This window comes from Mustela nivalis (assembly GCF_964662115.1).
Source record: "Mustela nivalis genome assembly, chromosome: 4".
NCBI lineage: Eukaryota > Metazoa > Chordata > Mammalia > Carnivora > Mustelidae > Mustela > Mustela nivalis.
Window position 1 is genome coordinate 141,304,570 of NC_139023.1, and position 12,409 is coordinate 141,316,978.

Consider the following 12,409-nt stretch of genomic DNA (forward strand, 5'->3'; position numbering starts at 1 on the left):
TGATGTCTATGGTGCCTCTTTCTGCACAGCAGGATCCTCATTTAATGTCCCCTTTGGATAAATTTGGATTTTTTTTTTTAAGGAAAATGCATCCTTTCCCTGGCAAATAGGGCATTTTGCTTAACTCTACCACTGATATGACCAAATACTTTCTGCTCTTACCTTCTTTTCCTCATTGCAGAGAATCTTCTAGATTGAAGAAATGAGTTCCAGATTCTTCAGGCATTCCATCTTTCTGTGGGAGTTTCTGTTCATTCCTTTCATAGCCAGAGGCAGTAAGCCCAATGGTTCAGAGCTTGAGTTTTTGAGTAAGAGGGATCCCATGTTGAATCCTTCCTCTGTCTCCTATAGGTCTTTGGGTTTGAAGAAGTTACTGGACCTCTCTAAGCCCCAGTGTCTTTATCTAAGAAATTGATATGATTAGTACTAAGTGCAGAACATTGTTGTGCCTCTTCAGTAAAGTCATGATTTAAAGATTTGGCATAGTACTCTGGGGGCTTCACACGTCAATCACCCTTATTTTACAAACTTCTGTGAGATTCTCTCTGGTGTTCTAGTTTAGGGAAGGAGCATGTTGGCTTTTGTGCTGCTCTAAGCCTCTTTTCTTCCTTTTGGAGCCTTTTAACATCGTACCTCTTCCATATTATTTTCATATGCATTCTAAGCTCAACATGCAAAAATAAAACACTCTGCAATGACTGCAGATGTTTGTTCTTTCTGATGTTTTGAAAACCTGCTATATTGTACACTGGCTGCATAATGTGTTACCCATCTTACTGCTTTCTGATAACAACAGTGAAGGTGATGGACTCTGTGTAAAGAGGAAGCCATTATATTTTTAGGATAAAGGCCAGTATTAAATAAAATTCACTTACAATTAAGCTTCACTCATTGAAGACTCAGAAAGTCTTTGTGATTTTACTTCAGATGGTGTTACCAGAATATGGGTATGATATGTGTGTTTTTGTGTCTGTGAGTGTGTGCGTGTGTATGTGAGCTGCACTCCATGTTTATATGTATTTAAATCTAACATTTTTACTAAAGCTGCTACTGAAAATTGCTGCATAGGCCAGAGATTATCATCTCTGGGATCTCCTAGTAAGAGTAATTAGGAAAGGTGATTTAAATAAAAAAGTATTTTGGGATTTGTCTGTTAGAGGTTGTAAGATCTGTGGAGAACCTTATCATTGAATTACAGCTGAATGGGCTTTTAATAAATTAATTCGAACTAGAAATTATTTTTTGTACTCCCACATGTGAAACTATACCTAAAACTTATTAAATAACAAGGCAATTAAATATAATTTTTTTACAAGCAGCATTGATTGCTTTGTAGAGAGGGCCAATGAGCAGAACCTACAGGATCAAGATGCCTTTATAATATAGAAATACTGTAGCCTTTGTCCTCAGTGCTCACATCTTAATGAAGTGAGAATGTCCTTTTCAATTAGCATTTAGTCCTACCCCACAGAAGATGTCTTCCTTTTTTTTTTTTTTAAGATTTTATTTATTTATTTGACAGACAGAGATCACAAGTAGGCAGAGAGGCCGACAGAGAGAGAGGAAGGGAAGCAGCCTCCCTGCTGAGCAGAGAGCCTGATGTAGGGTTCAATCCCAGGACCCTGAGATCATGACCTGAGCTGAAGGCAGAGGCTTAAACCTACTGGGCCACCTAGGTGCCCCACATCTCCTATATTTCTAAGGCACTTAATTTTCACTTTATATAACAGGTAACTTTTTTTCATAAATTTTGTAAGTTAAGAACTTTTTCCATTATTAATTAATGCTATATGTTTGGGAAATCAAGGTCCCAAAGAATAGATTATATCATTCAAGAAGTTAGCAGCTAAACCTAGTTTTTGGTACATATATTTCTGGGGAACTGGCTTTTTGTATTACTAAAAAAATACATAATTAATTGCTACAATCAATTGTTTTACAAATTTAGAGGATTTTCTTAGGATCTGTGAAAGATCTCTGTGGTATATTAATGATAATTCAGACAGAAATATTATCCTTACAACTTTTTAGTGTAATAGAGGAAATAAAATTTGCACACAAATAACCATAATACAAGATTTAAAAGGACAAGTGTCATAAATGAGAGGTAGTATAAGGGTTGTGGGATTCTTAGGAGACAAAGATTTCCAATGTGGAGGACAGGAGAAAACTTTGTGCAGAAGGAGGACTTTGATATGTCCCTCTAAGGAAGATCAGGACTGTTTGCTCTTTGGAAAATGGGTAAGTTGATATCAGGTGGAAATAGCAGAATGAACAAAACTGAGGAAAGAGGAAAGCACAGGGTCCCTGTGGTGGGAATAGGAAATGGGAAACTTGCTTGCCTTGTGTAAATGGTAACATTGGGACTTAGTGTTGGACTTATGGCTTTGGGTTATTTATTACCATATTATTTTATAGACACTGATACCTTGATTAAAAGAGGAGCATGAATATGATGAATATGGTAATATTTTTTTAAAATTTTATTTATTTATTTTTGAGAGAGAGTGACTGTGTGTGCATGTGTTAACAGGAGGTAGGGTGGAGAGGGTGGGAGAAGGAGAGAACCTTTTTTTATTAACATATAATGTATTATGTGTTTCAGGGCTACAGGTCTGTGAATCATCAGTCTTACACAATTCACAGCACTCACCATAGCATATACCCTTCCCAATGTCCATCACCCATCCACCCCATCCCTCCCCACTTTCCAGCAATCTTCAGTTTGTTTCCTGAGATTAAGAGTCTCTTATGGTTTGTCTCCCTCCTGATCTCATCTTGTTTCATTTTTCCCTCCCTTCCCCCACGAACCCCACGCTGCCTCTGAGATGCCTCATATCAGAGAGATCATATGATAATTCTCTTTCTCTGATCGACTTATCTTGCTTAGCATAATACCCTCTAGTTCCATCCATGTCATGGCAAATGGCCAGATTTAGTTTTTTTGATGGCTGCATAGTATGTGTGTGTGTGTGTGTATTATATATATACCACATCTTCTTTATCCCTTCATCTGTTGATGGACCTCTAGGCTCTTTCCATAGTTTGGCTATTGTGGACATTGCTGCTATAAACATTAGGGTGCATGTGCCCCTTTGGATCACTACATTTGTATCTTTAGGGTAAATACCAAGTAGTGTGATTGCTGGGTTTAGGGTAGCTCTATTTTCAACTTTTTGAGGAACCTTTATACTATTTTCCAAAGTAGTTGCACCAGCTTGCATTCCCACTAGCAGTGTAGGAGAGTGCCCCTTTCTCTGCATCCTTGCCAACACTGGTCCTTTCCTGACTGGTTTATTTTAGCCATTCTGACTGGTATAAGGTGGTATCTCATTGTTGTTTTGATTTGTATTTAGACGGAGAGAATCTTAAGCAAATTCTGTCCTGAGCTGGAGCCCCATGTGGGGCTTGATTCCATGACTCCTGAGATCATAACCTGAGCTGAAACTAAGAGTCAGATGCCCCACAGACTGAGCCACCCAGGTGTTCCTGGTAGTCCCCTTTTACCCTGGTTTTGGTTTTTATGGTTTCACTTACACTTATGGTGGTCAACTATGGTCTGGAAGTGGATGTTCCTCCTTCTGGCTTATTGTCAGAAGGTCAATAATACCTAATGATATAGCATAGTGCCTGCATCATTCATCTCACTTCATCTCATCACGTAGACATTTTATCATCTCACATCATCACAAGAAAATGACAAGTACAGGATAATAAGATATTTTGAAGAGATCACATTCACCTTAATTTTACTACAGTATATTGTTATAATTATTCTATTTTATTATTGTTGTTTAACCTCTTATTGTGTCTAATTTATAGTTAAACTTTATCATAAATGTATTTATATAGGAAAACCACAGTATTCTAGGCTTTGGTACCACCTATTGTAGTACCAAAGTGTCCTGTGTGGATGAGGGTGGGGGACTACTCTAGATCCATGATTGAGAGAGATTATTTATTTATTTATTTATTTATTGATGTTGAGCAATAAGGCCATGTATGAAGGAAGAGCTGAATTAGTGTATTAGAACTGACAAGTGTACTCTAAACACTCTTAACTCATTTTCACATCCTGGCCTATATATTATAGGCATAGGAATTGACATAGGCATAGGTCCAGGGAATTGACAGAATAGTAATGGTTCTATATTTTGTGATTTTAGGGATACTAGGAAATCTTGTTTTACAAGGTTTAACAAAGTCCTCCATCTGCTAATATCTGATATTTTCTTATATACATTCCTTAAAGGTAAGTGATCAATGCTTGATATTTTCCCCCCTGTTAAAATATAAAAGCCTTTGGGCATAGTTCTAGAGCATCATGCAGGGAAGAGTATCTCCAAGGGAAAGAACATTTCTGGAAGAATATCTAGGCAAATACTGATGTTCTTTTTTTTTTTTTTTGACTGACTTCACAATTTTGCTTAACCTACTGTTTTGATTTATCTCAGAAATGTCAAATATACATACATACACACATGTAAATAAAATATATAAATACAACACACTGATTTCATTGGTAGTTTCTATATTATTTTTACTTAATAAAAATGAAACAAAATGATCAATGTTTCATACCTAAAAGGTGTTCCCTAACACATGAAATCAGAAACTGGACTCTTAAAGGGTAGTTGGATTTGGGAATTTTCTGTGAAGGAAGATCAGCTGTGCTTTTTTTTTTTTTTTTTAAATTAAAGATTTTTATTTATTTACTTGGCAGAGACAGAGAGATCACAAGTAGTCAGAGAGGCAGGCAGAGAGAGAGGAGGAAGCAGGCTCCCTGCTGAGTAGAGAGCCCGATGTGGGGCTCAATCCCAGGACCCTGAGATCATGACCTGAGCCGAAAGCAGAGGCTTTAACCCACTGAGTCACCCAGGTGCCCCTCAGCTGTGCTTTCTTAATGAATACCTTGATTTCTGTTAATGAGCTACTCAGATGTATAAAAGAACAATTAAATTCACCCTCAGTTTTCGCTCTATTATTATAATCTTCTATAAATAGTTCTTAATAAAGTCATTTTCTAAATTGATTTTATTTTATGTAATGCTAGTTTATCATTTAGAAAGGAAAATACTTGAAGAGCTAGCATATGGTTACCTTATGCCACTCTTCACTTGTTTCTTCCTTTAGTGTGTTTCATGCTCTTTTCTGTGGTCTTTTCCCCTTATTTTCTGTGATTTCTTCTTCCATATTTCTTCTTCCATAATCCATATAGGATTCAGTGCCTTCATGCTACTCTCGGATGTTTGAGCCTTCTTCACTGTCCTGCCTTACCTGGGCCTCCTTGGTTCCTCCAGCACCTTAACAAATCTAGACTTTTCTTGCCATCCTCTTCACCTTTTCCTTTTTTTCATAATATTGCTTTTGTGTCCATCTGTCCTCCCTCTGACCCTCCCTCCCTTTTCTGTTTCCTCCTCCTCTTCTTCTCCTTCTCTCCCTCCATATTTCTCTCTTTATCTTTCTCTTTGTGGTACATAGAGGCTTGCATGTCTTGTCAATATTCCCAAAGGATTTTTTGTTTGTTTTGTTGACAGTTTCTACTGTTTTATTTTCTGCAGTTGTTTTTGGTTATATTCATCTTTACCAATGTCTCTATTAATTTCTTTTTTCTACTTTCTTTGAATTTAATAATTTTTGCTTTATATGTGTTAAAGTTGAATAATGATTTTAAGTACTTATTTCACTTAATAAACTCATTTAAGAAAATAAATTTACTTCTGGATATTATGCCTGCATTCCACTGGTTTAATTTGTTGTGTTTCCATTTACTCCCTGTTCTAAATATCTTATAATTTCCATCTTGATCTACTCTTTAACCAATTAGTTATTCAGGAGTACACTTTTAAAAACTATCTTTACTATTGATTTGTAACAATTGTATTATTCAGATTTTTAACATTTATTGGTACATTTCATGTGATTTAGTATAAGAAAAAATTTTTAAATGCTTAAATATACTTGAAAAATGTCTATTTTTTATTTGTGGAGGATTATAAAAATATATATTACATCAAGCATCTAATGTTAAATATACGTTCTTAGTTTTTTGTATGTACTTGATCCATGTTTCTAATAGTGGTATGTTAAAATCTCCCTGTCCAATTGTTTTAACATTTTTTCCTTGTAGTTCTATTGATTGAAAGTTTGGAGCTATTTTGTTAGGTTTAAATAAATTCATGATCATCCTAGCTTCTTGAACCACTGTTTCCTTAGCCATGACTTAGTGTACCTCTTCATTCCTATTAATAATTTTGACCTAATATCTGTTTTTGCTTGGTGGTGCTAGAATGACAACGGCTTTTTATTATTATTATTATTATTTGTGGGTAAATATTTTTTCATAAATTTCCAGTCTTTATGTGTTCTTTGGTTTTAAGTCAGTCTTTTATAACCAACACTTTAGTTGAATTTTATTTTTATTACCTTATTCTGTAATCTTTTTCTGTTAAGAGATGGTTATAATCTGTATTTATGGCACTTACTAAGAATTTATATTTATTTTACCATCTTATTTTATGTTTCCATTTAACTTCCATTTTTTCCTTTGTTTTTTTTTCTTCCTTTCTTGCCTTCTTTTGGCTTGATGGAGTTTTCAGTAATTATTATAAGATTCCTGTGATAGTTCAGAGCTATGCATTTGTATAGCCATTCTATTAGAAATTATCCTTGACATGTTAGTGGAAATATTTGTCTGTAATTTTTTTCTAAAACATTATTCAGTGTATTTATTCTCTTCCTTTTTTTAAAAAAAAATTTATTCATTTATTTGACAGACAGAGATCACAATAGGCAGAGAGGCAGGCAGAGAAAGAGGAGGAAGCAGGCTCCCTGCTGAGCAGAGAGTCTGATGGCGGAGCTCCATCCCAGGACCCTGAGATCATGACCTGAGCCAAAGGCAGAGGCTTTAACCTACTGAGCCACCCAGGCACCCCTCTTTATTATCTTCTTAAGCAGGACAAAGGCCCTGAAATTTTAAGCCTTTGAAAACTGTTCCCTTCTGATCTTCCCTACTCTCTTCTTGGTTATTATATTTAAAATTTTAGTTCCACATAAAAAAAATCCATATTAACTACTCAGAAGTTTTTGTAGGTAATAGTTATTTAAATTTATAAACATTATTAAATGCATTTTATTCATTGCTTTTGGGCTCACTTTCTTCTTCCTATAGTATGTCCATTAACCACTCCTTTTTGGGGTGTGTGTGTGTGAAAATTTCTTAGACTTAGTATTTTTGAAAGTCCTTATTTTGTTCTCACTTTTATATGATAGTTTAGATTGATTCTGAATTTTATGTTTCTTGTTATTTTTCCCCCGATGTTCTAAGATACTGTCTTCTGTCAATTACCATTGCCGATGAGAAGTTTTGCCGAAGTTGTCATCCTTTTCTATATAGCCTATTTTTTCTCTGTGAGAATTTATGGGTTTTTTATTCATTTATTCATTATCCTTCAACTATTTATTGATTGACAGTGAGTGCTCTAGGCACTGGGTATTCATCAGTATACAAACTAGTAAAAAATCCCTGCACTCATAGATCTTACAGTATAACCAGTCAATATATTAGCTAAGGTAAAGCCAGCCACTGTAATAAATTAAACCCCTGATTATCACTGGCTTAATGCTGTGAGATTTTATTTTTTATTTTTCACACTGTCTTTTATGGATGTTCCTACTTAGGGATCTCCCAAGGTACAGGCTTCTACTTTGAGACTCTGTCATCTTTAACAATTAGTTCTGATGCTGTCCTGTGGTCACCAATGTTCTAGCAGCCAGGGAGGGAAAAGAGCATGGAGGATCGTATGGGAGGTTTTTAAGGACTAGGCCTGGAGGTGGCACTCACCACTTTGGCCCATATTCTCATGGTTAGGATGCAGTCACTTGTTCACATTTAACTTCAAGGGTGCCTGGTAAAAGTAGTTCAGCTGTGGGCCTAGGAGGAAGAGAAAACACATTTGGAAATCAGCTAGCAGTTTCTGCCATATTATAAGGAAAACACGTGGTTTGCTAGATAGTATTAGTGCTAAGGAGGAAGTAAATCAAGCAGCAGGCTAGGGAGTGTTGTGGGAGTGGGATCCCAATTGTATGTAGGTGGGTGGTGAAATCCTTACTTAGAGGGTACATTTGAGTATACACCTACAAGAAGTGAGGGAGTGGTACCATGTGGAGATCTGAGGAAAGAATATTTCAGGCATAGCAAATAGCAAATGCAAATGTTTTGAGGTTGGGGGCAAGCCTGGCCTGGCTAGAGCAACCAGGAAAGCAGTGTAGCCCCAGGAGAGTGAACAAAGGGCTGGGGTAAAAATTAGGTCAGTGACATAAGTGATACTGTAGGGCTGTATGAGCCATCAGTGGGTTTGAATGGATGGCATGATCTGACTTAGGTTTTAGTGGGATAGCTCTGGTTGCTAGGTTGAGAATCGCTTGAAGGATAGGGGTAGGAAGCAGAATGAGACCAGTTAGAGGTTACTTTAATAATCTAGGTGAGAAATGGTGATGGTTTGGACTAGAGTGTTTATAGTGAAGGTGGCATGAAGCTATCAGATTCTGAATATATTCTGGAGGTATTGCTGGCTTAAGATTAGCTAATGGATAGGATGTGGGATGTAAAACAAAACAAACAAACAAACAAAAAAACAGTCAGGAATGGTTGTTTGGCTTTGATAACTGGAAGAATGGAATGACATTTACTGAGGTTGGGAAAATGATCAGAAGATAATTAGGAACTCAGTTTCAACATGTAAAATTGGAGATGCTTTCATGACACTTAGATGGGCATATGAAATAGCCAAGGAGAGAGGACCAGGCTGAAAATATGTATTTGTGAATCATAAACACAAAGATAGTACTTGAAGCCACAAGGCTGGATGAAATAACAAAGTAAATATACGTGGTGGAAAAGAAAAGAGATTCCAGTTCTAAGCTTTGGGACATTTTGCTATTTTGAGGTTAGTAAGATGAAGAGGAGCTAGCAAAAGATATTAAGGAGGAGGAAAAAGAAGGTCTAGGACAGTGGGAGGTCCTAGGACCCAAATGCAGACAATATCTCAAGAATGAGTCAGTGATAGGATGCCTCAGTGGCTCAGTTGGTTAAGTATCTGCCTTTGGCTCAGATCATGAACCCGGGGTCCTGGGATCAAGCCCTGCATCCAGTTTCCTGCTGAGCCGGAAGTCTGCTTCTCCCTCTGCCTTCCAATCCCCCTGCTTATACTCTCTCTAGCTGTCAAATAAATAAATAAAATCTTAAAAACAAAACAAAACGAGTCAGTGATGAAAGCTATAAAATGCGGTTAATAGATGAACCAAGATAAGGACTAGGAATCGGCAATTGGATTTAACAGCATGAAGGTCATTAGTGACCTTGATAGAAGGAATGGCAGGTTGTGTTTTCCAGGAGACAGACTCGGAGGTGGAGATAATAAGCAAGAGGTTTGTTAGGAAGTGCTTTTGGAATTGCCATCTGTGGAAGGGGAGGGAGGGAAGCAGGAATTTGGGAAATCGGTCTGTGATGCCTTCTAGAGAAGGTTGCAACAAATCCCATGGGGAGCTCTAACATTGCGGTGGGGTGAGGTGTCTGGATCTGCACAAACCTCTTATTGACTTGTCATTGAAAGTGGGCTGTCCTGGAAAGGGGCCTCGTTTCAGACAAGGTGATACCTTAGCCAGTGCAAGCTGAGGAAGGGTCCTAGTTGAGAGCTCTCTCCTGGAGCTTTTCCAACAGCTAGGGAGTAAGTTCTTTGTGAGGCTTTGGTTGGCACATCACAGAGTCCATTAGAAGTATGGGAGGGCAAAAGCCTGATGAGAGTGGGTTCAAAAAAGAATGGGAAGACAGAAGTCAGAGACAATGAGCACAGATGAGTCTTTCCTCTTCATTCCTGATGCTTGCTAGGATGTGTCTAGATGTGGATTTATTTTTATTTTTCTCGCTTGGCATCCAGAGTGTAGTTTCAATCTCAAGATTCATGTCATTTTTCAATACTGGCACTTCAAACATTGCTTTTTATCCATTTCTTTCTTTCTTTCTTTCTTTCTTTCTTTCTTTCTTTCTTTCTTTCTTTCTTTCTTTCTTTCTTTTTCTTTTCCCCCTGGAACTTCTTTTATACACATGTTGGGATCTTTCAATCTATGTTTTATATGTTTTGTTACTTCATCTTTTTATTTATATTTCTTTTTGTTATCTTCTGGGAACTTCCTCAATATTATCTTCTAAGTCACTGATTCCCTTATACTATATCTTGTCTAGATTTTAATCTATATGCTGACCTTATAAAATTTTTCAAAGAATATATTTTATTCCAAGGGATCTGATATTTTTGTCTTTATTTCTGACAGCTTTGTTTCATCTTTTCTTATACTTTTTAAAAAGAACATTATTTCCTTCTCTCTCTTAACTCCTGGGTCCTTGGTAGAGTCTTTTTTTTTTTTTTTAAGATTTTATTTATTTATTTGAGAGAGAGAAATCACACACATGGGCAGGGGGAAGGGCAGAGGGAGAAGTAGACTCCTGCTGAGTAGGGAGCCAGAATGGTCTCAATCCTAGGACCCTCAGATCATGCCCTGAGCCAAAGACAGATGCTTAACCAACTGAACTACCCAGGTGCCCCTTTTGGTGGAGTCTTAACCTACTTATTTTAAATTCTTTTTCATATTCTTTTATCATTTTCCTTTCCTATGGAGTGACTTACTATTCTAGCTGTTGATTTTATTGACTATCTTTCCTAGTGTTAGTTTTGGACATGTGTTCTATAATTTTTAAGTTATTTTATAAAAATTTTCAAGGTTATGTGGAGAAGTTTTCTTATATTTTTATATTTTATTTACTTCTATACCCACCACATTCTGATTCACAGTATTGTTGCTGACACAATGTTTCCCATTCCAGAACCATGTCTTGTATTGGTTCCTTGGAACTTCTGCCCTTGTAATACTGATGATATTTCAAATCCTGTCTCTGAGCCAGTGGCTGGTTTGGCTAGGTCCTAGTAGTTCTACATGTGTATCTTTTGCGTCCTCAGTTATAGAGCTTTTGATTTCCCGAGCATGGTTTGGGAGTTTTGTTTTCTGCCTCCTCTTATCTGGTGGCTTTTTTTTTTTTTTTTTTTGGCAGAGCCAGGCCCTGATCCTGTATCTGACATGGGAATTGTGCAGAGATAAGGGTATCCCACTGCAGCTGAACTCCACATAGCCTCTGCCTGCATCCAGGAGTTAGGACAGCACCTTCAGCTTCCATCCCATTACCACTGTGCATTTATTTTCTGTTTCTGGTTCTTGAAGATCCCTACTTTATTTTTGCCTGTCTCATACCTTAGGGAAAAGCCTTCAACCAGATATTGGTGAGAAAAGATAAGTGTTCTGGCATTTATTGTTCTATGTGTTACTCCTCTTAGAGATCTTTTTTTTCCCTAGTGAGATATAAATGCTAGATATGGTACTGTATGTATCAGCGATGTGGTAATTATAGATATTTTTTGTCTCTTTTGATGATTCTTCATGTTTCTTTCTGTTGTTGTTGTTGTTGTTGTTTTACAAATGCATACTTTATTGCATTTCCAGAGTCATAGTTTCCTTAAGAGAAAGTTTTTTTAATCGGCAAAACCAAACATTAGAGAACTGGCAATATTTTAAACAAGAGTCACAAAACTATAATCATTTTCTTAGTTTATTTAGTCCCATGTTACTAATTCTTGTTCAGTGTATTTATTTTTATTTTTAAAAAATATTTTATTTATTTATTTGATAGAGAGAGCCAGCACAAGCAGGGGAAGTGGCAGGCAGAGGGAGAGGGAGAAGCAGGCCTCCCACTGAGCCAGGGAGCCTGATGCAGGGGCTCCATCTCAAGACCCTGGGACCAACAATCCCAGCTGAAAGAAGATGCCTAACTGACTGAGGGACCCAGGTGCCCCCAGTTTATTTTTTTTTTTAAAGATTTTATTATTCATTTGAGATAGACAACAGTGAGGAGGGAGAGGCGGAGGGGGAGGAAGAAGCGGGTTTCCTGCTGAGCAAGGACCCATGAAGGACACCATCCCAGGACCCTGGGATCATGACCTGAGCCAAAGGCAGACATTCAGCCAACTAAGCCAGCCAAGCACCCTGGACATATAACATTTTAATAATTACGTGTTAAATGATGGATTCTTCATGTTTCTAAAGTTATCCCATATAATAGATAAAGTATTGTACTTCTATCCCTTATCTTCACTTCCTCTTTTTTTCTTTAAAAAAAAAATCCGTTATAGAATCTGCATATATTCGAAGACTCGAGAGTAGAATTAATTACTAAGCCTTCCCATGCATGCCATGGCCCTGAAATTCCTTCATTTCTGGTCTGATAATGTTGACCAATATGGTCTTGAGACACTCTCCTTCCTTCTTACTGGACTTTTTATTTCTGTGCTAGTCCCACTTT

The 12,409-nt window shown here is 37.0% G+C and overlaps 1 protein-coding gene across 1 annotated transcript in view; it reads left to right on the forward strand.

Annotated features, from left to right (window-relative positions):
• Positions 1 to 12,409, forward strand: part of IQCM (IQ motif containing M) — a 436,096-nt gene that overhangs the window by 35,251 nt on the left and 388,436 nt on the right. The window contains exon 2 of the mRNA XM_082727609.1: positions 11,108 to 11,333. The gene's annotated coding sequence lies outside the window, so the exon portion shown is untranslated. The remainder of the gene's footprint in view (positions 1 to 11,107; positions 11,334 to 12,409) is intronic.